The sequence below is a fragment of the Balaenoptera borealis genome, assembly GCF_965194805.1.
Source record: "Balaenoptera borealis genome assembly, chromosome: 6".
In the NCBI taxonomy this organism is placed as follows: Eukaryota; Metazoa; Chordata; class Mammalia; order Artiodactyla; family Balaenopteridae; genus Balaenoptera; species Balaenoptera borealis.
In genome coordinates, this window is record NC_138863.1 from 93,150,411 (window position 1) to 93,173,477 (window position 23,067).

The following is a 23,067-nucleotide window of genomic DNA, read 5'->3' on the forward strand; positions in this document are numbered from 1 at the left end:
AGGGAATTCCCAAACTTGTGTGTCTTAGTGACTGATTCAAGTAAGTAGCTAGGATAAAAGGGAGAGTCTAGAAAGACTGATTTCTTTTTTCTCATCTAATGAAACTGATGATCGTGTTATTCACCAAGATCCAGAACTTAAGTCAGTTTTCAGGAGGACATAAGTATAGTATTGGATAAACTCAGTTTGAAAGTCTGATAATACACCTAGACGTTCAGTACAGGGTTGGCTGCATGTTTCAGGAACACACTGAAAATAATACAGATTTGGGAGTTTGCATTCATTCATTTACTCATTCACTCATTAAACAAACATTTACTGAGTGTCTATCTTATTAGACAGTAGACTAGGGGTTAGACATACAAATATGCCTTTCAAGAGCCTTAGAGTTTCATGAAAGGACAAAAGAGTAGTAAGCTCCCTGAGAGAGGTATGCCCAGGGAGGTCAGACGAAGGGTACCAAATCCAGCGGGAAGATTGAGAGAAAGCTTCACAGTGGAGGCCTTCAAGGAAATCACACAATGGACAGAAACATCAGCATGGACAGAAGTCAGCTGCAGCAGATTCAGAGAGAAGCCAGATTGCAATGGGTTGAGAAGTGAAGGGGAGATTAGGAAATAAGGACAGTGAATTTAACACAAGACTTTCAAGAAATTTTGATGCAAAGGAAAGAAGAGGAGAAATGGGTCAACAGCTAAAGGAAGCTTTAAAGAGAGCCAAACATTCCATTTAGAAAACGAGAGCACTGAGCATGTTTTCTTGCAGAAGGTCCAGAAAGGTAAAGTTATAGAAGAGAGAGATCAGCAAAAACTGATGAAGCAAAATCAGAGAAGACAGAACAGGATGGAGTAAGTTCACTTGACAGAATGACCGACAGACAGGACGTAAGAGACCACTTCTTCCACTGCTCATAGTGGGAAGGAAGTGCACAGATGGAGATGATGTCTGGAGGTGGGAGAGAGTGGGTGGGAAGGGGAAGGGGTCTGATGCATGTATAGGAAGCACTGGTAGAGGTTCTGAAGATGGAGCCAGCATGGCGTACTTCTGGCGGGGGGGAGGGGTTCAAAGAGAAAAAGAAAAATGATAGTTATAACTTTTAAAGAGAAGCTAAAACCAATCAATCCAACATGTAGAAAATATGCAGTACGACCAGGGATGATATTAGTTTTTATAACATATACTTCTTCCCAAATTATTAGAACTTCATAGCATCCCGGGCCCTATACCTAGCAGAGGGCCCTGGCCCATGATAAATGTTTGCTGTGTGAGTCCTGGGCCCACCCATACCGCTACGACAACATTTATCTATTTCTAACAGCTACCAATTTTGATTTATAATGAAACTAATATCTTAATTAAAAATAAATTACTAAGAATTAAAAGTAATAGCCATCCATTTCAGTAAAATAGCATCTCATAAGAGCCCTGGACAAAGATCGCCAAGATTACATTCAGAAAACCTGCACATGGTTCAATGCAACTGGGGAAAAAATAGGCTAGAACTCATGACACTACCTCTAGTTGCTCACAGTGCTTGGTCGGCCTCTTTATATTCAGACAAGATTCCTTTGGATTTAGAGTAAGATTTAATCTCCTAAAACAACATATGCTCAACTCATAATTGTTACCAAACATATGTTCAGAATGCATAAGCCAGAAGCTCTGATTTATGCAAGAGCAGAAGGCAGCGAGCCTATTTATCTTTTTCCCATGCTCAGGTTCCCTGCAGATCCAATATGAAAATAGTCATGGAAACTGTATCATTTCCTTTCTTCAGGTTTACCCGAATAGGTAATAGAAGTACGATTAGATCAATGATTTCATTGTTATCACCCTACTCACCACCACCAGCATCGCCATCACCCTCAGCAGCAGCAGAATAAGTGCCTCTCTGAAACACCAAGATGCTCTATCAGTGATTCACACAATCCTTGCCCTTGGAAAGCTTATCAAGGTCAAGTGGCACAACTGGAGGAAGAAAGGACATCCACTTGTGGCTAGGTGAGGCTGCTTCCCCAACTGTGCTGTCTGAACCAATTCATATTCAGGCCAGAGGTCCTCAACCCTCACTACACATTAAAATCTCATAAGAAACTTTAAAAAAATACAGTTGGATAGGCCCTACCCCAAATCAACTATATCAGAATCTGGAAGGGGGCATGTGTTGGGGAATCTAAGCATCAGTATTTTTTTTTTAAAGCTTCTTAGATTTTTTTATTGTTAAATTTTTTTGAATTTTGTTTTACTTTTTTTATAGTTAATATTTTTTGAATTTTGTTTTTTTTTTATACAGCAGGTTCTTATTAGTTATCTATTTTATACATATTAGTGTATACATGTCAATCCCAATCTCCCAGTTAGTCCCACCCCCGACCCCCACTTTCCCCCCTTGGTGTCCATACATTTGTTCTCTACATCTGTGTCTCTATTTCTGCCTTGCAAGCCAGTTCGTTGGGACCATTTTTCTAGATTCTACATATATGCATTAATATACAATATTTGTTTTTCTCTTTCTGACTTACTTCACTCTGTATGACAGTCCCTAGGTCCATCCAGATCTCTACAAATGACTCAATTTCATTCCTTTTTATGGCTGAGTAATATTCCATTGCATATACACACCACATCTTCTTTATCCATTCATCTGTCGATGGGCATTTAGGTTGCTTCCATGACCTGGCTATTGTAAATAGTGCTGCAATGAACATTGGGGTGCATGTGTCTTTTAGAATTATGGTTCTCTCTGGGTATATGTCCAGTAGTAGGATTGCTGGGTCATATGGTAGTTTTATTTTTAGTTTTTTAAGGAACCTCCATACTGTTCTCCATAGTGGCTGTATCAATTTACATTCCCACCAACAGTGCAAGAGGATTCCCTTTTCTCCACATCCTCTCCAGCGTTTGCTGTTTGTACATTTTCTGATGATGCCCATTCTAACCGGTGTGAGGTAATACCTCATTGTGGTTTTGATTTGCATTTCTCTAATAATTAGTGATATTAAGCAGCTTTTCATGTGCCTCTTGGCCATCTGTATTTCTTCTTTGGAGAAATGTCTATTTAGGTCTTCTGCCCATTTTTGGATTGGGTTGTTTTTTTAATATTGAGCTGCATGAGCTGTTTATATATTTTGGAGATTAATCCTTTGTCCGTTGCTTCGTTAGCAAATATTTTCTCCCATTCTGAGGTTGTCTTTTCGTCCTGTTTATGATTTCCTTTGCTGTGCAAAAGCTTTTAAGTTTCATTAGGTCCCATTTGTTTACTTTTCGTTTTATTTCCATTACTCTAGGAGGTGGATCAAAAAAGATCTTGCTGTCATTATGTCAAAGAGTGTTCTTCCTATGTTTTCCTCTAAGAGTTTTATAATGTCCAGTCTTACATTTAGGTCTCAAATCCATTTTGAGTTTATTTTTGTGTATGGTGTTAGGGAGTGTTCTACTTCCATTATTTTACATGTAGCTGTCCAGTTTTCCCAGCACCACTTATTGAACAGACTGTCTTTTCTCTACTGCATATCCTTGCCTCCTCTGTCATAGATTAGTTGACCATAGCTGCGTGGGTTGATCTCTGGGCTTTCTATCTTGTTCCATTGATCTATGTGTCTGTTTTTGTGCCAGTACCATATTGTCTTGATTACTGTAGCTTTGTAGTATAGTCTGAAGGCAGGGAGTCTGATTCCTCCAGCTCCGTTTTTTTCCCTCAAGACTGCTTTGGCTATTCAGGATCTTTTGTGTCTCCATACAAATTTTAAGATTTTTTGTTCTAGTTCTGTAAAAAATGCCATTGGTAATTTGATAGGGATTGCATTGAATCTGTAGATTGCTTTGGGTAGTATAGTCATTTTCACAATATTGATTCTTCCAGTCCAAAACATGGTATATCTCTCCATCCATTTGTGTCATCTTTGATTTCTTTCATCAGTGTCTTATACTTTTCTGAGTACAGGTCTTTTACCTCTTTAAGTAGATTTATTCCTCAGTATTTTAATTTTTGTTGCAATGGTGAATGGGATTGTTTCCTTAATTTCTCTTTCTGATATTTCATTGTTAGTGTATAGGAATGCAAGAAACTTCTGCGCATTAATTTTATATCCTGCAACTTTACCAAATTCATTGATTAGCTCTAGTAGTTTTCGGGTGATATCTTTAGGGTTATCTATGTATAGTATCATGTCACCCACAAACAGTGACTGTTTTACTTCCTCTTTTCCAATTTGAATTCCTTTTATTTCTTTTTCTTCTCTGATTGCTGTGACTAGGAATTCCAAAACTATGTTGAATAATAGTGGCAAGAGTGAAAATCCTTGTCTTGTTCCTGATCTTAGAGAAAATGTTTGCAATTTTTCACCATTGAGAATGATGTTTGCTGTGAGTTTGTCGTATATAGCCTTTATTATGTTGAGGTAGGTTCCCTCTGTGCCTACTTCCTGGAGAGTTTTTAGCATAAATGGGTGTTGAATGTTGTCGAAAGCTTTTTCTGCATCTATTGAGATGATCATATGGTTTTTATTCTTCAATTTGTTAATATGGTGTATCACATTGATTGATTTGTGTATATTGAAGCATCCTTGCATCCCTGGGATAAATGTCACCTGATCAAGGTGTATGATCCTTTTAATGTGTTGTTGGATTCTATTTGCTAGTATTTTGTTGAGGATTTTTGCATCTATATTCATCAGTGACATTCATCTGTAATTTTCTTTTTTTGTAGTATCTTTGTCTGGTCTTGTTATCAGGGTGATGGTGGCCTCATAGAATGAGTTTGGGAGTGTTCCTTCCTCTGCAATTTTCTGGAAGAGTTTGAGAAGGATGGGTGTTAGCTCTTCTCTAATATTTGATAGAATTCACCTGTGAAGCCATCTGGTCCTGGACTTTTGTTTGTTGGAAGATTTTTAATCACAGTTTCAATTTCATTACTTGTGATTGGTCTGTTCATATTTTCTATTTCTTCCTGGTTCAGTCTTGGAAGGTTACACCTTTCTAAGAATTTGTCCATTTCTTCCAGGTTGTCCGTTTTATTGGCATAGAGTTGCTTTAGTAGTCTCTTAGGATGCTTCGTATTTCTGCAGTGTCCGTTGTAACTTCTCCTTTTTACATTTCTAATTTTATTGATTTGAGTCCCCTCCCTCTTTTTCTTGATGAGTCTGGCTAAAGGTTTATCAATTTTGTTTATCTTCTCAAAGAACCAGCTTTTAGTTTTACTGATTTTTGCTATTGTTTTCTTTGTTTCTATTTCATTTATTTCTGCTCTGATTTTTATGATTTCTTTCCTTCTACTAACTTTGGGTTTTGTTTGTTCTTTCTCTAGTTGCTTTAGGTGTAAGGTTAGATTGTTTATTTGAGATTTTTCTTGTTTCTTGAGGTAGGATTATATTGCTGTAAACTTCCCTCTTAGAACTGCTTTTGCTGCATCCCATAGGTTTTGGATCATCATGTTTTTGTTGTCATTTCTCTCTAGGTATTTTTTTGATTTCCTCTTTGATTTCTTCAGTGACCTCTTGGTTATTTAGTAATGTATTGTTTAGACTCCATGTGTTTGTGTTCTTTTACGTTTTTTTCCCTGTAATTTATTTCTAAGCTCATAGTGTTGTGGTCAGAAAAGATGTTTGATATGATTTCAATTTTCTTAAATTTACCACAGCTTGATTTGTGATCCAAGAGGCAATCTATCCTGGAGAATGTTGTGTGTGCACTTGAGAAGAAAATGTAATCTGCTGTTTTTGGATGGAATGTCCTATAAATATCAACTAAATCTATCTGGTCTATTGTGTCATTTAACGCTTGTGTTTCCTTATTAATTTTCTGTTTGGATGATCTGTCTATTGGTGTAAGTGAGGTGTTAAAGTCCCCACTATTATTGTGTTACTGTCGATTTCCTCTTTTATAGCTGTTAGCATTTGCCTTATGTATTGAGGTGCTTCTATGTTGGGTGCATATATATATATAATTGTTATATCTTCTTCTTGGATTGATCCCTTGATCATCATGTGGTGACCTTCCTTGTCTCTTGTAACAGTCTTTATTTTAAAGTCTATTTTATCTGATATGAGAATTGCTACTCCAGCTTTCTTTGGATTTCCATTTGCATGGAATATCTTTTTCCATCTCCTCCCTTTCAGTCTGTATGTGTCCCTAGGTCTGAAGTGGGTCTCTTGTAGACAGCATATATATGGGTCTTGTTTTTGTATCCATTCAGCAAGCCTGTATCTTTTGGTTGGAGCATTTAATCCATTTATATTTAAGATAATTATTGATATGTATGTTCCTATTACCCTTTTCTTAATTGTTTTGGGTTTGTTCTTGTAGGTCCTTTTCTTCTCTTGTGTTTCCCACTTAGAGAAGTTCCTTTAGCATTTGTTGTAGAACTGGTTTGGTGGTGCTGAATTCTCTTAGCTTTTGCTTGTCTGTAAAGCTTTTGATTTCTCCATCAAATCTGAATGAGATCCTTGCTGGGTAGAGTAATCTTGGTTGTACGTTCTTCCCTTTCATCACTTTAAATATATCATGCCACTCCCTTCTGGCTTGTAGAGTTTCTGTTGAGAAATCAGTTGTTAACATACAAGGGAACTCCCATAAGTTTGTCATTTTTCCCTTGTTGTTTTTAATAATTTTTCTTTGTCTTTAATTTTTTGTCAATTTGCTTACTATGTGTCTCGGCATGTTTCTCCTTGGGTTTATCCTGCCTGGGACTCTCTGTGATTCCTGGTCTTGGGTAGCTATTTCCTTTCCCATGTTAGGGAAGTTTTCAACTAAAATCTCTTCAAATATTTTCTCAGGTCCTTTCTCTCTCTCTTCTCTTTCTGCGACCCCTATAATGTGAACGTTGGTGCATTTAATGTTGTCCCAGAGGTCTCTTAGGCTGTCTTCATTTCTTTTCATTTTTTCTTTATTCTGTTCCATGGCAGTGAATTCCACCATTCTGTCTTCCAGATCACTTATCTGTTCTTCTGCCTCAGTTATTCTGCTATTGATTCCTTGTAGTGTATTTTTCATTTCAGTTATTTTATTGCTCATCTCTGTTTGTTTGTTTCTAATTCTTCTAGGTTTTGTTCTTTTATTCTTCTAGGTCTTTGTTAAACATTTCTTGCATCTTCTCAAACTTTGTCTCCATTCTTTTTCCAAGGTCCTGGATCCTCTTCCCTATCACTGTCCTGAATTCTTTTTCTGGAAGGTTGCCTATCTCCACTTCATTTAATGGTTTTTCTGGGGTTTTATCTGGTACATAGTCCTCTGCCTTTTCATTTTGTCTATCTTTCTGTGAATGTGATTTTTGTTCCACAGGCTGCAGGACTGTAGGTCTTCTTGCTTCTGCTGTCTGTCCTCTCTTGTTAAATTTTTATTTTGAGGTAACTATAGATTCACATGCAGTTGTAAGAAATAATACAGAGAGTGCTCGTGTAGCCTTTACCCAGCTCCCCCTGATAATATCTTGCAAACCTATAGTCCAGTATCACAACAGGATACTGACCTTGATACAGCCAAGATACTGAACAGTTTCGTCACCACAAGGATCTCTCCTGTTGCTCTTTTATAGCCACACCCACTTCTCTCCCACCTCCACCCCATCCTCATCTCCAGGTAACCATTAATCTGTTCTTCATTTTTATATCCTTTCAAGAACGTGATACAAATGAAAACATACAGTATGTGACCATTTGTGATTAGCTTTTTCCATTCAGCATAATTCCCTTGAAATTCATCCAAATTGTTGTGTTTATCAATATTTTGTCCCTTTTTATTGCAGAGCAGTGTTCCACAGTAAGGATCTATCTATCAGTTTTTTAAACTATTTACCTATTGAAGGATATCTGGGTTTTTTCATTTTTGAGGCTCTCATGAATAAAGTGCCTATGAGCATTTTTGTATAGATTCTTGTGTAAAAATACGTTTTCATGTTTTGGGGGCAAATGGCCAAAAGTGTATTTGCTGGGTCATATGGTAGCTGTATGCTCAATTTTATAAGAAAATGCCAAATTGTTTCCCAGAGTGGCTGTATCATTTTACATCCCACCAGAAATGTATGAGTAAGTTTCTCTTCATTCTTCCCAGCATTTGCTACTGTCACTATTTTCTATTTTAACTATTCTGTGTACATTAATATCTTATTATGGTGGAAATTTGCATTTACCTGGTAGCTAATGATGTGGGAAACCTTTTCATGTGTTTACGCCCTATCTGTGTATACTCTCCTGTCCTCTGCCCATCGTCTATTTGGATTGCTTATTTTTCAAATGTTGAATGTGGAGAGTTTTTATATATTCTAGTGACTAGACCTTTGTTGGACATGTGGTTTGCAAATATTTTTCTTCCAGGTTGTAGATTATCTTTTCATCTTCTGAACTGTGTTTTTCATAGAGCAAAGGTTTTAAATTTTGATGAAGTCTAGTTTATCGATTTTTCCTTGTATGGATCATGCTTCCAGTGGTGATGCTTCCAGAGTGTTGAGAGTGGATTTATTTTCCTTGTTCCCAACCTTAGAGAGAAATCCATCAGTTTTTCAATATTAACTATGATGTTTGCAGTACCTTTTAGTAGATGCTCTTTACTTAGTTGAGAAAGTTTCCCTCTATTGCTAATTGTTGAGAGCTTTTATCATGAATGGGTGTTGGATGTTATGGGGTGCTTTTTCTGTGCTAATTGATATGATTATATCAATTGATTTAATCATTGGTTAAATCAATGATTATATCAATTGATTTTTTTCTTGTTTAGACAGTTAATATTGTAGATTCTACTGGTTGATTTTTTTTTTTTAAAAACATTGCTTTTTTTATTTTATTTTATTTATTTATTTAGTTAGTTAGTTATGGCTGTGTTGGATCTTCGTTTCTGTGCGAGGGCTTCCTCTAGTTGTGGCAAGTGGGGGCCACTCTTCATCGCGGTGCGTGGGCCTCTCACTATCGCGGCCTCTCTTGTTGTGGAGCACAGGCTCCAGACGCGCAGGCTCAGTAATTGTGGCTCACGGGCCCATTTGCTCCGCGGCATGTGGGATCCTCCCAGACCAGGGCTCGAACCCGCGTCCCCTGCATTGTCAGGCAGACCCTCAACCACTGCGCCACCAGGGAAGCCCTACTGGTTGATTTTTGAATGTTGAAACAGCCTTGTGTATCTGGAATAAATCCCATTTAGTCGTGGTGTAAAATTCTTTTTACACATTACTGAATTCAATTTGCTAATATTTCGGTAAGTATTTTTTTGTGTCTAATTTCATGATTAATATCAGTCTGCTCTCTCTTTTTTTTTTTTTTTTTGTCTTTTATTGGTTTTGGTATCAGAATAATACTGGCCTCATAGAATGAATTGGGAAGTATTCCTTTCTTGTATATTTTCTGGAAGAGTTTGTATAAAACTGATGTTAATTCCTCTTTAAATGTTTGGTAGTATTCACCAGTGAAATAATATGAGCCTAGAGGTTTCTTTTTCAGGAGACTTTATATTAAAAATTAAATTTTTAATCGTTACAGAACTATTCACATTGTCTATTTTAACTTGGTTGAGTTTTAACAGTTTATGATTTTTGAGGAATTGATTCATTTCTTCTAAATTATCAAATTTATGAGTGCAAAGTAGTTTATATAGTGTTCCTTTATTATCCTTTTGATGGCTGTAGGTTCTGTAGTGATATCCTCTTTTTTTTTTTATTCATGATATTGTTGATTTGTGTCTTCCCTATTTTTATCTTTGTCATTCTTGTTAGAGGTTTATCAATTTTGTTGATTTTTTTAACAAAAAAATTGTTTGATTTTTTTCTCCTGTTTTCTTCTTTTGATTTCATTAATTTTGCTCTTTAGTATTTCCTTTCTTTTACTTTCAGTTCTTTTTCTAGTTTTTTAGAATAAAAACTTAACTTATTGATTTGAGACCCTTTCTTCTTTCAAATATAAGCATTTAGTGCAATAAATTTCCTTCTTTGCAGTGTTACAGCTGTGTCCCACATATTTTGGTATGTTGTATTTTCATTTTCATTCAGTTCTATGTGTTATTTATTTTTATTTTTTGCAACTTCCTCTTTGACCCATGGATTATTTAAAATACTGTTTAATTTCGAAGTATATGGAGATATTCCTGTTGCCTTTCTGTTGTTGATTTCTAGGTTGATTCCATTATAGTCAGAGAATATATTCAGTATGATTTCAATTTTTATGCTGTTTTTTTTAATGACCCAGGATGTGGGCTATTTTGGTGAATGTTACATGGACACTTGGAAAAAATATGTGTTCTGTTATATTTTAGAGTGTTCTATATAAGTCACTTAGATCCTGTAGCTCGATTGTGTTGTATAGTTCTTCTACATCTTCACTGAGTTTCTATCTAGTAGTTCTATTAATTGTTGAGAGTTGGGTGTTTATGCTCCCAACTATTTCTATTTTGAGCCCCATCAGGTTTTTTTTTTTTTTTTTCAAGCTTCTGAGGATCTGTTGTTTGGGGCACAGACATTTAGGAATGTTACGTCTTCCTGGTGGTATGTTGTTTCATCATTATGTAATGTCCCTCTTTGTCTCCAGCAATTTCCCTTGCCATGAAGTCTACTTATTTGATATTAACATAGCCACTCCTTCTTTTTATTAGTATTTCATGGTATGTCTTTTTCCATTCTTCTATTTTCAACCTAATATGTTGCTGTATTCGAAGCAAATTTCTTACAGACAGCATATTGTTGGACTATATTTTTAATCCACTCTATCAATCTCTGCCTTTTAATTGTTATATTTAGACCATTTACATTTAAATTAATTATTGATATGTTAGGGCCAAGTCTTAAATTTAATTGTTTTCTATTTGTTTCCTCTGGTTTAGTTCCTCTGTTTCTCTTTCTGTATCTTCCTATAATTTTTTTAAACATTTAAAAACTTTAACCTTGATTTATTCATAGTATTTTTTAGTATTTAGCTTTATAGAGTTCTTAATGACTGCTATAGGTATTGAAATATGCATATGTAACTTGTCACAGTCTACTGTGTCTATTTTATCATTTTAAGTATAGAAAGCTTATTTTCTTCCCACTTTTTATATGTAATTATCAAAAATATTTCCTTTACATATATTGAGCACCACATCTGATGGTGTTACAAATTTTACTTCAACAATCAAATATAATTTAAAGAACTCATGAGAAATAGAGTATTACATCTATATTTTTCAAAACCTACTCTTATAGTCTTCTTTTACCTACTCTCATGTTCTCGAGTCTTCTTTTGTTACAATTACTTTTGTGTTTAGAGAACTTCCTTTAGCCATTTTTTAAAGGTAGGTGTGCTAGCAAGAGATTCTCATAGTTTTCCTTCTCCTATAAATGTGTCTTTATCCCTTTCATTCCATATAGATATTTTTGTTGAATATCGAATTCACGGCCAACAGTTCTTTTCTTTCAATACCTGAAAACTGTTGTGCCACTTCCTTTTGGCCTCCAGGTTTTCATATTAGAAATACACAGTCATTCAAATTGGTAGCATAAATAGTGTATTACTTGCTTCAAACTTTTTTGTTTTTAATTTTCAGAAGTTTAATTATGATGTATCTCAGTGGGGATTTCTTTAGGTTTATCCTACTTGGGCTTTGCTTGACTTCTTGAATCTGTAGATTTATATATTTTGCCAAATTTGAAGTTTTTCACCATTATTTTTTAAAATACTTTTTCAATCTTCTTTCCCCTCTCTTTCTGTGACCTTGAAAATACAAATATTAGCTCTTTTGTTATTGTCCAACAGGTCCCTAAGACACTATTTTGGTTTTTGTCTTTTTCCAGGATATTTTCTCTCTATTGTTCATATTTGGTAAATTCTATTCATGTTTCCTCAAGTTCATGAATTCTGTCCTCTGTCATCTCCACTCTATTATTAAGCCCATTAAGCAATGTTTTTATTTCAGTTATTGTATTTTAATTCTATAATTTCCATTTAATTCTTTTTTATAATTTATATTTCTTTGCTGAGATTTCTATTTTTCATTTTGTTTCAAGAGAATTCATAATTGCTTATTGATATATTATTATGACAGTTGTTTAGAATCCTTGTCAGATAATTCCCACATCTGATTCATCTCTGTGTTGGCACCTGTTGTTTGTCTTTTCCCATTCCTGCTGTGATCTTCCTGGTTCATCCCATGACATGTGATTTTTCAGTTGTATTCTGGAAATTTTAGTTATTATGGATCCTATTTAATCTTCTTTTTCAGCAGATAGTTCCTTGTTGAGGCATAGCTTGAGGGCTAGCTGGGTGTGTCTGTTCAGCTTCTGACAGGGCCCCTATGATGCCATCCCAGCAAAAGTGGGGCATTGACTTAAACCACCTTATCTCCTCAATTGGTCCTGCTGACACCGCAGAGGAAGGAAACAGAGGGCTGACTCACACCACTGTTGCTGCAGGGTGGAGGTAGAGACCCAGTAGTTTTCTTTGACACAAAGAGAGGGGGTGAAGCAAATGGTCAACTACCCTACTTCTCACCACCTCCTTCTGCCTCCTTAGTGCTGGATGGAGGAGGAGGTGCTGCTCTACCTTGCCAACACTATCCTGGCAGGGGCATCACAGCACTGACTATTTCTGCCAGATGGAGAAGGAAATTAGTTCTCTGTTCCCTGGAGATACCACTCAGTGAGGGTTTCCAGTACATCTATGCTTTTACTCAGAGGGGTGGAAGATCAACTTCTTGCTGGATCACGTGACATCATGGAGAGGGGATGAGGAAGTATAGTTTTAACACTGGTATTTGGTTGTAGTAGGCGATATTGCAAACAAGGTTTCCTGTTGCTAAGCCATCTTTTTATCAGTTCTTTGGCCCGGGGAACTGGCTTTTCTTGGAGTTTTTTCACCCACGCCTGCTGGCAGTTCAGAATATATGGGAGGCAATTAAAAAACCCAGAGAATTCACTGCTTTGTTGCTCCTCCATCTTTCAGAGACTTATTGTGCTTTTTAGTTGTAACACGGAGGACCTGGAAGGAATGGGCTATTCCATCTTGAGAGAACCCCTTGAGTGTTTTTAATAAGCAGCCAGGATTAAGAACCTCTGATTTAGGTCAAATGATTATTCTGGATGGTATGTTTCCCCATATAATTAATTGGTTGTTTGAATGATATGATAAAAATTCCACAGATATTGATTAAATAAGTTTTCATGGTTGGCTTGCTACATACCAGGCAATTGTCTATGTACTGAAAATTGAGAAAAGAGAAGAATCAAGTCCCTTCTTACACAGAGCATACATGACAGTCACTAGAGTGGGAGAAGGATGCTTGGAAGATAGAACCATTATCCCCACTGCCACTCCTGGTTTTCAGCTCTTTGGCATCTCCTATTGAGGCCATTGGAATAACCACCTAACTGATCTTTCCTTCTTTGTACCTCCCTCCCTGAAGGAGATGTGGAAGCTTCTCTTCCATTTTAGAGTCAATGAATGACTGCATCTGTCTCCTATCTAATACCCTCAATTGACTGTCTGTCACTACAAGATAAAGTCTAAAGTACTCTTAGCAAGTCTTTAAAGCACCTCCATGATCTCCAGAAACATTTCCTGCCACAATTTCCAAAATCTGCAACGGCAGCACAATGTGATGTCCCACTTCTTGCCTTCTTTACATGCTGCTCTCTCTCTCTCTGGAATATCTCATCCTCCTCCTTGATTGCTGGGTTAATTAACTTTCCAGTAACCTTTTTTCTGTAGTCCTGGCCCTTTGGGGTCTTGTGCCATTAAAATTTTAAAAAAAAATTTAGTTTACAGGAACTTGGAAGACCTTATTCTAAGTCAAATGTGTTACAGACTGAGAAAGTATCTGCCTATTGGAGGTAAGCCAACACTTGATCAAAAGTTCACATTTTTAAGCATTTTACATAGGCACAAGAAATCCCTTTTCAGAGCCCAAGGATCGCACAGTCTTTTTTTCCAAGTTCCAAATGCCTTTCCACACAGCAGCTTCAGCATCTACAATTATGTAATGGGCATGGATGAAACATTACCAGAATGGAATGAATCACTTCACCACTGCAACCTTCGCTCTCTCTCATGGGAGAATTCTCCCTTCATTTCAGAAGAGTTCTCATCAATTTGCGCCATCAACTCACAAATACATATGGACCTCAGCTTTCAAGAAATCTTGGCAGTGATTCCCTTCTCTGTGCTAGCAGCTGTAGGTCAGTAAATGAACCCTCTGATGACACAGATCTAACATATCAACTAAAGCAGGGTTTCTCCATGGGTAAACGTTGAGATCCACTGATTTGTCTATTGAACAAAGCCACCTGGGGCCACTCCTTTTATCTTAGAATACTTTCCACCCTTCCCTAAGCCAGTAACCTAAGTCAGCATCAGAATGATACAGAGACCTTGTCAGAAATGTAGGTTCCACATCCTCATTCTCACATGTTGGATGTATTAGTTCTGGATTTGTTAAAAGAGTAGAACAGAATAGAATAGAAAATATAAGAATGCATCACATGCAGTAGTAAAGTTAAGAGTTTGTATTTCTGTAAGTGAGTGAGAGTGTGTGTGTGTGTCCATGCCACAATGTGTATTTCTTACTGTGGATAGAGGTCAAAAGGTTTGAAAACACTGAGAAATATTGGGATTTTAAAAATGCAGGTGGTAGGGATGTCTTACATTTAGAGCAGCTAGGACTTCATAACCCTATAATAATGTATAGGGCTCAGAATATGTCCTAAACTCTAACTGGAGACATTCCCCCCAGGAATTACCTCTTCTGTGAGGTCCTCCCTGACCTGCTTCTCCAGGCAGAGTCTGTCGTGACCTCTTCTGAACTACCCTTTTTCTGTCCTTACACTTGCCACTCTGACTATAATGTATTTGTTTACATGCCTGTTTTTTTTCCCCTAACAGACTGACGTTAGAGACAGTTATATTGATCTATGTGTATGTCCAATAGCTGAAACATAGTAGATATTCACTAGATTGGTCGTTCAAAATGAATAAGGCAAGAATCGTGAATGGATGCTAAAATTAATGAATGGAAGTTTGATGAGAAACAGGATATTTATATGATATACGATGATTATGTTAGAGAATGTTCTTATTTTTAAGAAATACACACTGAAATATTTGAAGGGAGGAGAAAGAGAGAAAATGTAACACTTCTGTAAATTTAAAATTTTCAAAATCAAAGATAAAAATGAATAAATAAATGAATTAATGATAATATTATTAACAAGTAGAGAAAGTAATGGTTTTACAGCTACTTGATTATACAGACAACTAGACTGAATTTACATAATTCCACTCATAATTAGGTGTCTTAGGTTCCAAGATCACAAGGCAGGAACAAAGCCCAGACCTCCTTTGTCCATAAAACATCATAAATAGGGGGACTTGGCTATGCCTATTTTCATCACTAGTCCATCTCATTTAGCTGAACTGATGAGTTACTAAGTAGTTACAAGCTGGTAACCAGGCCATAGAGTCAAAATTTCTAAATGGCTTAAATGGTCTGAATCACCACTGGCCATATGAAAGCATCAGCTGTCTGACCTTTACCTGTCTCACCCCTGGCCAGGTACATACATAGCCTCATGCTGGTCCAACCCCATTACAGGTTTCCCCTCTTAACGTTATCTCTTTAGAGTAGAAAATCCCCACCAGCAAGAAAGAATTATTTTTTCTTTTCTTTCCTTTCTTTTTTGGTTGCACGCCTTGTGGGATCTTAATTCCCCAGCCAGGGATTAAACCCAGACCCTTGACGGTTAGAGCACAGAGTCCTAACCACTGGACAACCAGGGAATTCAAGAAAGAATTATTTAGAAAGAATTCCCCTGCAAAACTTCTACGCCAGTTTACATACATATTCTTTATTATTTCATCAAAGCTGGACAAGAGCAAGGCCAGGTTTGGTGATCTGCATGCATTGTATCAGCACAAAACTGCCAGACTGAGGGTTCTGATTCAAATGACCAGTTGTCTCAAACACTAATAGGTTCGGCCAATTTGGTTTTTATTCAGTGACTTTACCAGATGTTTGACCACACTGCATAAATTGTGTTGTTTCAGGATCGGACAGACCTAATTAACTACCCTATGCCAAAATCTCCTCTTGGCCTGGGGTGACTACAAAAAGACAACCTCTAGGTAGTGGCAACAGAAGACCCTTTCGCAATTATATCCTCTTTGCAAGGCAGGGTAATGCGTCTTCATGGCTCTGATATGCAGGGGGCGATGGGGAGACAGAAAGGCAAGAGGAGAAGGCGACCATATGGCTTCCCTCAGTGAAGGACGGGGAAGAGACACCTCTGAGGAGACGAAGCCCCAAGGCCCTGTTTTCCATTAACCACATTGAAAACTTTCCTTTTCACCTATGAGACTCTCAGTTCTCTGCCTATGTCTTCTAGCTGTCTGGACACTATGGAGTCCCAGGCAAATTCAGGATCAAGTATGATCATTCATAGCAATACCCACAATAAAATGTTAAGAGATACTGATTAAACTCAAATTTTTAACTTCTCTCCTAAAATATGATATTTCCCCAAAACAAATTTACATGTAGAGAAGAGAGAAAGGGATATACGGTAGCAGTTAAAACAGGAAATCCCTAGGCTCCAACCCCAGTTGAGTTGTAGCATGTTGGGTTATGTTAAGCTAATTCCATAATTTAAAAAAAAATCTTCATAAGTACAAAATGAGAGTTTGGACTTAACAGCCTCTAAGAAGAGTCCTATGTCCAAACTTCAGTGCTTCTAATTAAATGTTCCTCTTTGTATAACTAACTTTTTCAAAGGGCAAAACAAGCCAGACTGACCACCTTCTCCCACAGACAATTCATACTCAAGGTCATTCTTAGGGACGTTCTCATACCTAGACTTCAAGACCTAGTCCTGGATGTAAGGTACATGTGCGTGCATGTGTGGATAAACAGACACATACTATACACACACACACACATACTATTTACTACATACTAACTACTATACATATATATATGTGTGTGTGTGTGTATTTTTAAATGCCTAATCACACTATTTCACAAGCAAGAGGAATCACTCCTCATTATTAAAAGAGGCTAATTTAAAAACATTGCAAAGGTCACATTTACACAAAATGTATAGGACATCTCTGTAAGTGCATTGACAAGAACCAGAGACAGGTCACAGGACCAGCAAGAATATCCAGAATGGAAAGACAGGAAGCTTCCAGGAAGACATCCTCGAAGTCATCAACATGCAGACCACACCTGGCCATGCATATTAAATGAGAGCTCAGACACACAAGCTGGTGCTAATGTGGATAAAATATGGATAAGGAGAGACCAGATATCAGCTAAATGAGTAAAACTGAGACATTGGAAAAATGAAACACAGCCCTTCAAGCCAAGTGGCCAACATTCAATATCCAATTCAGAAAAGTGTGGAAAGGTGATGTGTAGACTATCAAACAGAGCAGAAACTTAGAACGATTTTAAGAGTCAGCTACTTGGTGTGTACTCACAAACAGGGTTGCAGAGCCCTCATGGGTGAGCCCGCATGATGGGGCAGACTGAGGGGGGCTGCAGGCCAAATCCTGGGTCCCGGACTTGGCTCTACCATCACCTACAAGTGTATTGCTTAACTTTCTACCTCTTATCTCTTTTCATGAAATAATGTATAGAAATGTAAATAATTATTTGTAGTGAATCACTAGGATCTGGTTAAACTGCATTATTCAGAAAAGGATCTCAGGATGTAGGCAACTACCCAAAACTCCGGAAGGAGTTTTTGGCAGGAAGCATCTTTTATCAGTTAACAGAATCCCCAATGAGTGTTTGATATTATCACTTCAAGCGTACAATCTATTCTCATTCCCTTCACCTTCTATGGCCCTCATGACACAACAGAGCATGTTCTTCTCAACAACTCTCTGATTCTGATTTCTAAAGGTCAGTGGGCACCCCTCCTTACACAAACTCTACAGATCAAATCCCTCAGGATTTCCCCCAAAAATGCCCTCTGCCATTTTTACCATAACCCTTCCATCCTTCTGTTCTCCTAATGTCTCTGATATTCCCCTGCCCATCTACTCTCACACTGAATAGGTCTCATGAATGACGACTTCCATCTTGTACCTGCTGCCACCTTGGTCCAGGTGTCTATAGCATCACTCTTGGCTAATGACACCAGCTTCCAACCTCTTCTCTGCCTGGAGTCTCTAATATTTTCAACTTACTCTAACTCCACTATCAGATCCATCTTCCAAAGGTACTGCTTTTTATACACCATCCTTTTTTTTTTTTTAACTACAAAAGTAATACCCTCTCTTTATAATTTTTTCTATCAATTCAAAAATGTATGAAGAGAAAAAAAAAACATGCGATCATTCTTGCTTTTGCTCTCAGGGTAAGCTAAGGGCATAACTCCGAGGCGGCAATTTTACTCAATACTAAGCTAAATGAGTCCTGGTTGTAGCTCTCCACAGCACGTTTACAAGGACAGAACTCAGGGAGGAGTGAAGGTCTTGCACTTCCCTTATACCTGTGGCTTCCAAACTGCACTCCTTAGGAACAAGGAGGCCACATGCAGGTACATCAGGAACCACAGGGAGGCCAAGGGTTTTCAGGGGCTTCTCGCCCTTGTCAATCAGAGCACCCCCATTTTTCTCTATTTCCCACTGAGTTTCCAGGTATGATATCACTGGAAGAAAGAGACCTGATGCAAAAAAAAAAAGTTTGAAAACCATTCCTTTGAGACTATCTTCCTTAAATGCCTCTTCTCTCAGATTGGATTCTGATAAGGGCTAGAGAGCTGACAATTTGAGGTTATTTTCTCTGACAAGAGTCTGGAAGGCAGATGGCCTATGTTACTGACTGAGCAAAGATTGATACATTTTAAATACAAGGCAAAGAAGTGGTTGGTTTGATATTCTGTTGTGAAGTCTTCAGCTATAGCGTGAGATTCCTGGGGGAAAGGATGGTGTCTTACACGCCACATGTATGCCCCAAGACAGTGTCTTGCAGTGCTCACAAGACATTGACATTTAATAGGTGCACCTGATCACTTTGAACTGTACTGAATCTGTTTTGGCCAACAGCCTTGCTTTAGCTTCAGTTTTCCATCTGGGTTTATGCAGGGTCTGCATGTGTGTTTTTAGGGCCACTGATGTCAAAAGTAGACCCAGGTGTCCTAGCCCATCTTATAAATTTCCCAGCAGAATCCCAGGTAAGATCTGAAATATTTGCAGACCCCTCCTCCGCTCATCCTACTTTCTCCTGTGTCTCCAGGCACCCAGCCTGAAGGTCTTCTATCCAGACCTGCTCTTCCATGACAGCCCACTCCACCTTGGTCAGATGACCAGCTAATCTGGTTCCTTCCTTTATGCTCACCCTACACTAAGGACCAATATATAAAAGTCCTTTCTTCCTCATCTTTATCAAAACATAGCCATCCTGTGTCCCAGGTCCACATTTCATTCCAGATGATTTGATATTAGAATCAACAAGTCCATGGCTTATTGTGAATCATCACATTTCTATTGCATGATATACCTTTCCATTTTGACAGGCTGATAGTGAGTCACCTAAGTGGTAAAGGGTGATATTTTGAGACCTCAAGAGCCTTCAAGTCAGAATAAGTAGATGACATCATAATCATCTCTTCTATCTGGGTCTTATAGCTACAGGAAAATAACTTGCATACTTATCCCTCCAGGAAAGTCAGAAGAAATAAAAGCATATTTCTTCTCATGCCCACATCACACAACTACTACACTACAGACTGGCCCTACCTATTGAACAATGTGAAGGCCTCCCACTGGCACAATGATGTTCTTCAAACAGTATGAATCCATTCTTTCACACAGGTAATTGCTGAGCATCTGCTATGGGTCCCTGTGCTAAATACTGGGGTTATGAGTAAGACAAAATTCCTGCCCTCGTAGGCATATAGTCCAATGGAATACACAGACATTTAAAAGGAAATTATACTAAAGCATATAAAGGGATCTTACAGGGAAAGTACAGGAAGTCCATAGCAAGAACACCCATCTCAGGCTAGAATACCCACACCAAACATTTACTGTAAACTTCCTCTCTCTATCCTCAACTACATCACAACTTTCCACTCTATACCCATCTTCTGTTTCATGGGAAAAGACTAAGGTTCATGCCAATGACACTGTTAACATATGCCTTCTGTGTGCTGAAGACAGTACCTAGCAAAAAGATTCTTGAATATTTAGTGCCCAATTAATGTATATTGACTTTAAAGATGGTGGTAGTACAAAAGAGGAGTCTAAAGCATACAAAATTCCAATGATATCCTCAGTGAGCTGTAGTCTCCACCAAAAAAAGCAAACTCACCCCTAGAGTCAACAGTAAGGAACTCCACCTGGAAATAAATTATCCAAGGAAATGTTTTGCTCTTTCCCATCAGGATCGTCTTTTCTCCATTTATCAAAGCTTGGTTCCAAGCCCTCAGCCTCTCCCTCTGCAATCTAAACCCAGATAGAGTTCAGATATGCATCTGGGGGCACAAAGGAAACCAACTAGAGCCACCATATTGGTTATACAGTTCATGGGCCTTCCAGTTGGAGGGTTGAAATGTGGGGCAGGGGTGGGGGAGGTCCTCTTCATTTGTTCTCAGATGATACATTTTAGGCTGGGGATATCTTTTCCAGGACACCCGTAGCCTAAAAGGGCCAAGTAGAGACTAGGGTAGGATCCAGAAGAGGAAACAGCTAAGAGGTTACTTAGGGGATGGCTCTGCTCTAGGTTTTAGGTGAGAAGGATCAAACAGGAAGAAATTCAAAGTTTTTAAGTGGTTCAGCTCACCTAACCAGAGCAACAGTGCAGCTAGGACTTTGTGTAGAAACTGGAAAGAAATGAGTTCTTATTTTTCTGAAGTGGTTTGTCTTGTGTCTTTTTTAGTACTTCAAGGTGGCGGGATAATGATTTGAGATTTAGAGATTCCAGACACTGGTATCCTTTGAGAATGGGGACCAAGGGACTGGAGGGCGGAAGTGAGGACAAAAGTGGAAAATGTCAGACAAGAAGGCAGTGAGCATGAAGAGGGGTTGCTGGTGTCCTGTGACATGTTCCTTCCCCTCCAAGGAGAGGGAAGGAGAGAAGAGTCAGTTCTCTCACCCGCCAGGGTTATCACTTTCTTCACGGCTCTCTCAATAAACCAATTCCATTTAGGTAAAAGTTTACTGAGTGTCTGCTTCATGGCAGGCCCTGTGATAAGCAACAGGAATACAAAGATTAAAACCACAAAAAGCCCCAAATCACAAGTCTCTTGCTATCCAAAAGGTTATAACATGATAGAGGAGAGAAATGCACCAACAAGTAATTGCAAAGTGTCATTATAATGGCATTAAGAGAAGTGTGAACCAGGCCCTTTGGGTTACAGAGTGATCACTTCAGCTTGGGTGAGGTGCCAGGTATCTTCTGTTTGCCCTTTCAGATCCACGCCTCAATCTTCTTCATCCTGCTCTGTGTCCCAGAAGGCTGACCAATATGATCTAGGTCAAAGACTCCCTGCCCTCTCCTGTCCTACTCCTACTGATTTCAGCCAGTGCTGAGTGCTGGCAGGAGACTGAAGGCAGGGAAAAGAGCACAGTTAGGGTATTTGCTCCCTTAACTCCCTTCCTGCAGTGAGGGCAGGTAGGTGGCTGTGGGCTGGCCGCATCCCTCAAACAGCCCTCTTTGTCTCTGGGTTCAGGTAACAGCTCCCCTGCGCAGGGAGGGGACAGACGGTAGCCCCCTGTTTTAGCCTCAGGGTCCTTACTACTCTATCCTTTGTGATTTCCCCACATCCAGCTCACATCTTTGTAAATATTCTCTTTATTAAACTCTCCTCAAGTTAGCCATTTCCTGCCAGAAAGTAGACTGACAGGTGATTCAAGAAAGAATTCATAGAGAGCTGAGTTGAAGGGGTTTGACAGGGAGATTAGAGGAGAAAGGGAAATCAAGTATCAGGAAGAACACAGGCAAAAGCAGGAAGAGAGACTGCAAGGCATATTTAATAAGTTGCTCATTATTAAGTATGCCTGATGCATAGGCTACATGTGAGGGAATAGAAAAAAAGACAGTTGGTGAGGAGGGTGAGCCAAATGACAGAAGGCCTTCTGTGCCATGCTAAGAAGTTTAGACTTGGTCTTAGAACCACTAAAATATAAAATAGGGTCAGTTTTATAACTGTATAATGGAAGTATGAGACCAAAGGCAGCAAGGTCCATTGACAGGCTACTACAGAAGTCCAGAAGAGTGATGTTTTGAAATATGATGTAAAAATGGTTTTTTCCTCAATTAAGAGCCTCCATCTAGCCACACAACCACTAAAGAGAATAAGAAAGGAAGAGATGTAAAAAAAATTTAAAGAAATAGAAATAACACTCACCAATTAGGACAAGAAATTAAAGATAATGAGAAGTGTGGGCTGACTCCCAGATTTCTCACAAGAGAAGATGGTAGCATCACTGAGACTGGGAATCCAGGAGGAGGAAGAGATGTAGGAAAGAAAATGGATAGTTCTGTGTTTCTCCTTCTGCCAGGAGGTAGAAGCAGGGACAAGAAGACGACTAACCTAGAAACAATACATGTCGTTTTCTATTTAATAGCACTGGGAAAATGACTTATGAACGTTTTGATTACCAGTTAAGTTCAGCCAGGCAGGACCATCAGAAAGGGGGTGTGCCCAATATTCAGAGCAGCACTATTCACAATAGCCAAGACATGGAAACAATCTAAATGTTCATCGACAGATAAGTGGATAAAGAAGATGTGGTACATATTATATATACAATGGAATACTACTCAGCCATAAAAAAGGAGGAAATAATGCCATTTGCAGCAACGGAACCCAGAGATTATCATACTAAATGAAGTGAGAAAGACAAAGATCATAAGATATCACTTAAATGTGGAATCTAAAATATGACACAAATGAACTTATCTACAAAACAGAAACAGACTCACAGACATAGAGAACAAACTTGTGGTTGCCAAGGGGGAGGGGGGTGGGGGAGGGATGGATTGGGAGTTTGGGGTTAGCAGATGCAAACTATTATATATAGAATGAATACACAACAAGGTCCTACTGTGTAGCACAGGGAACTATATTCAATACCCTGTAATAAACCATAATGGAAAAGAATATAAAAAAGAATG

General features: G+C 38.3%; 1 protein-coding gene across 1 annotated transcript in view; it reads right to left on the reverse strand.

Annotated features, from left to right (window-relative positions):
• Positions 1 to 23,067, reverse strand: part of THSD7B (thrombospondin type 1 domain containing 7B) — a 1,176,114-nt gene that overhangs the window by 971,575 nt on the left and 181,472 nt on the right. The window lies entirely within an intron of this gene.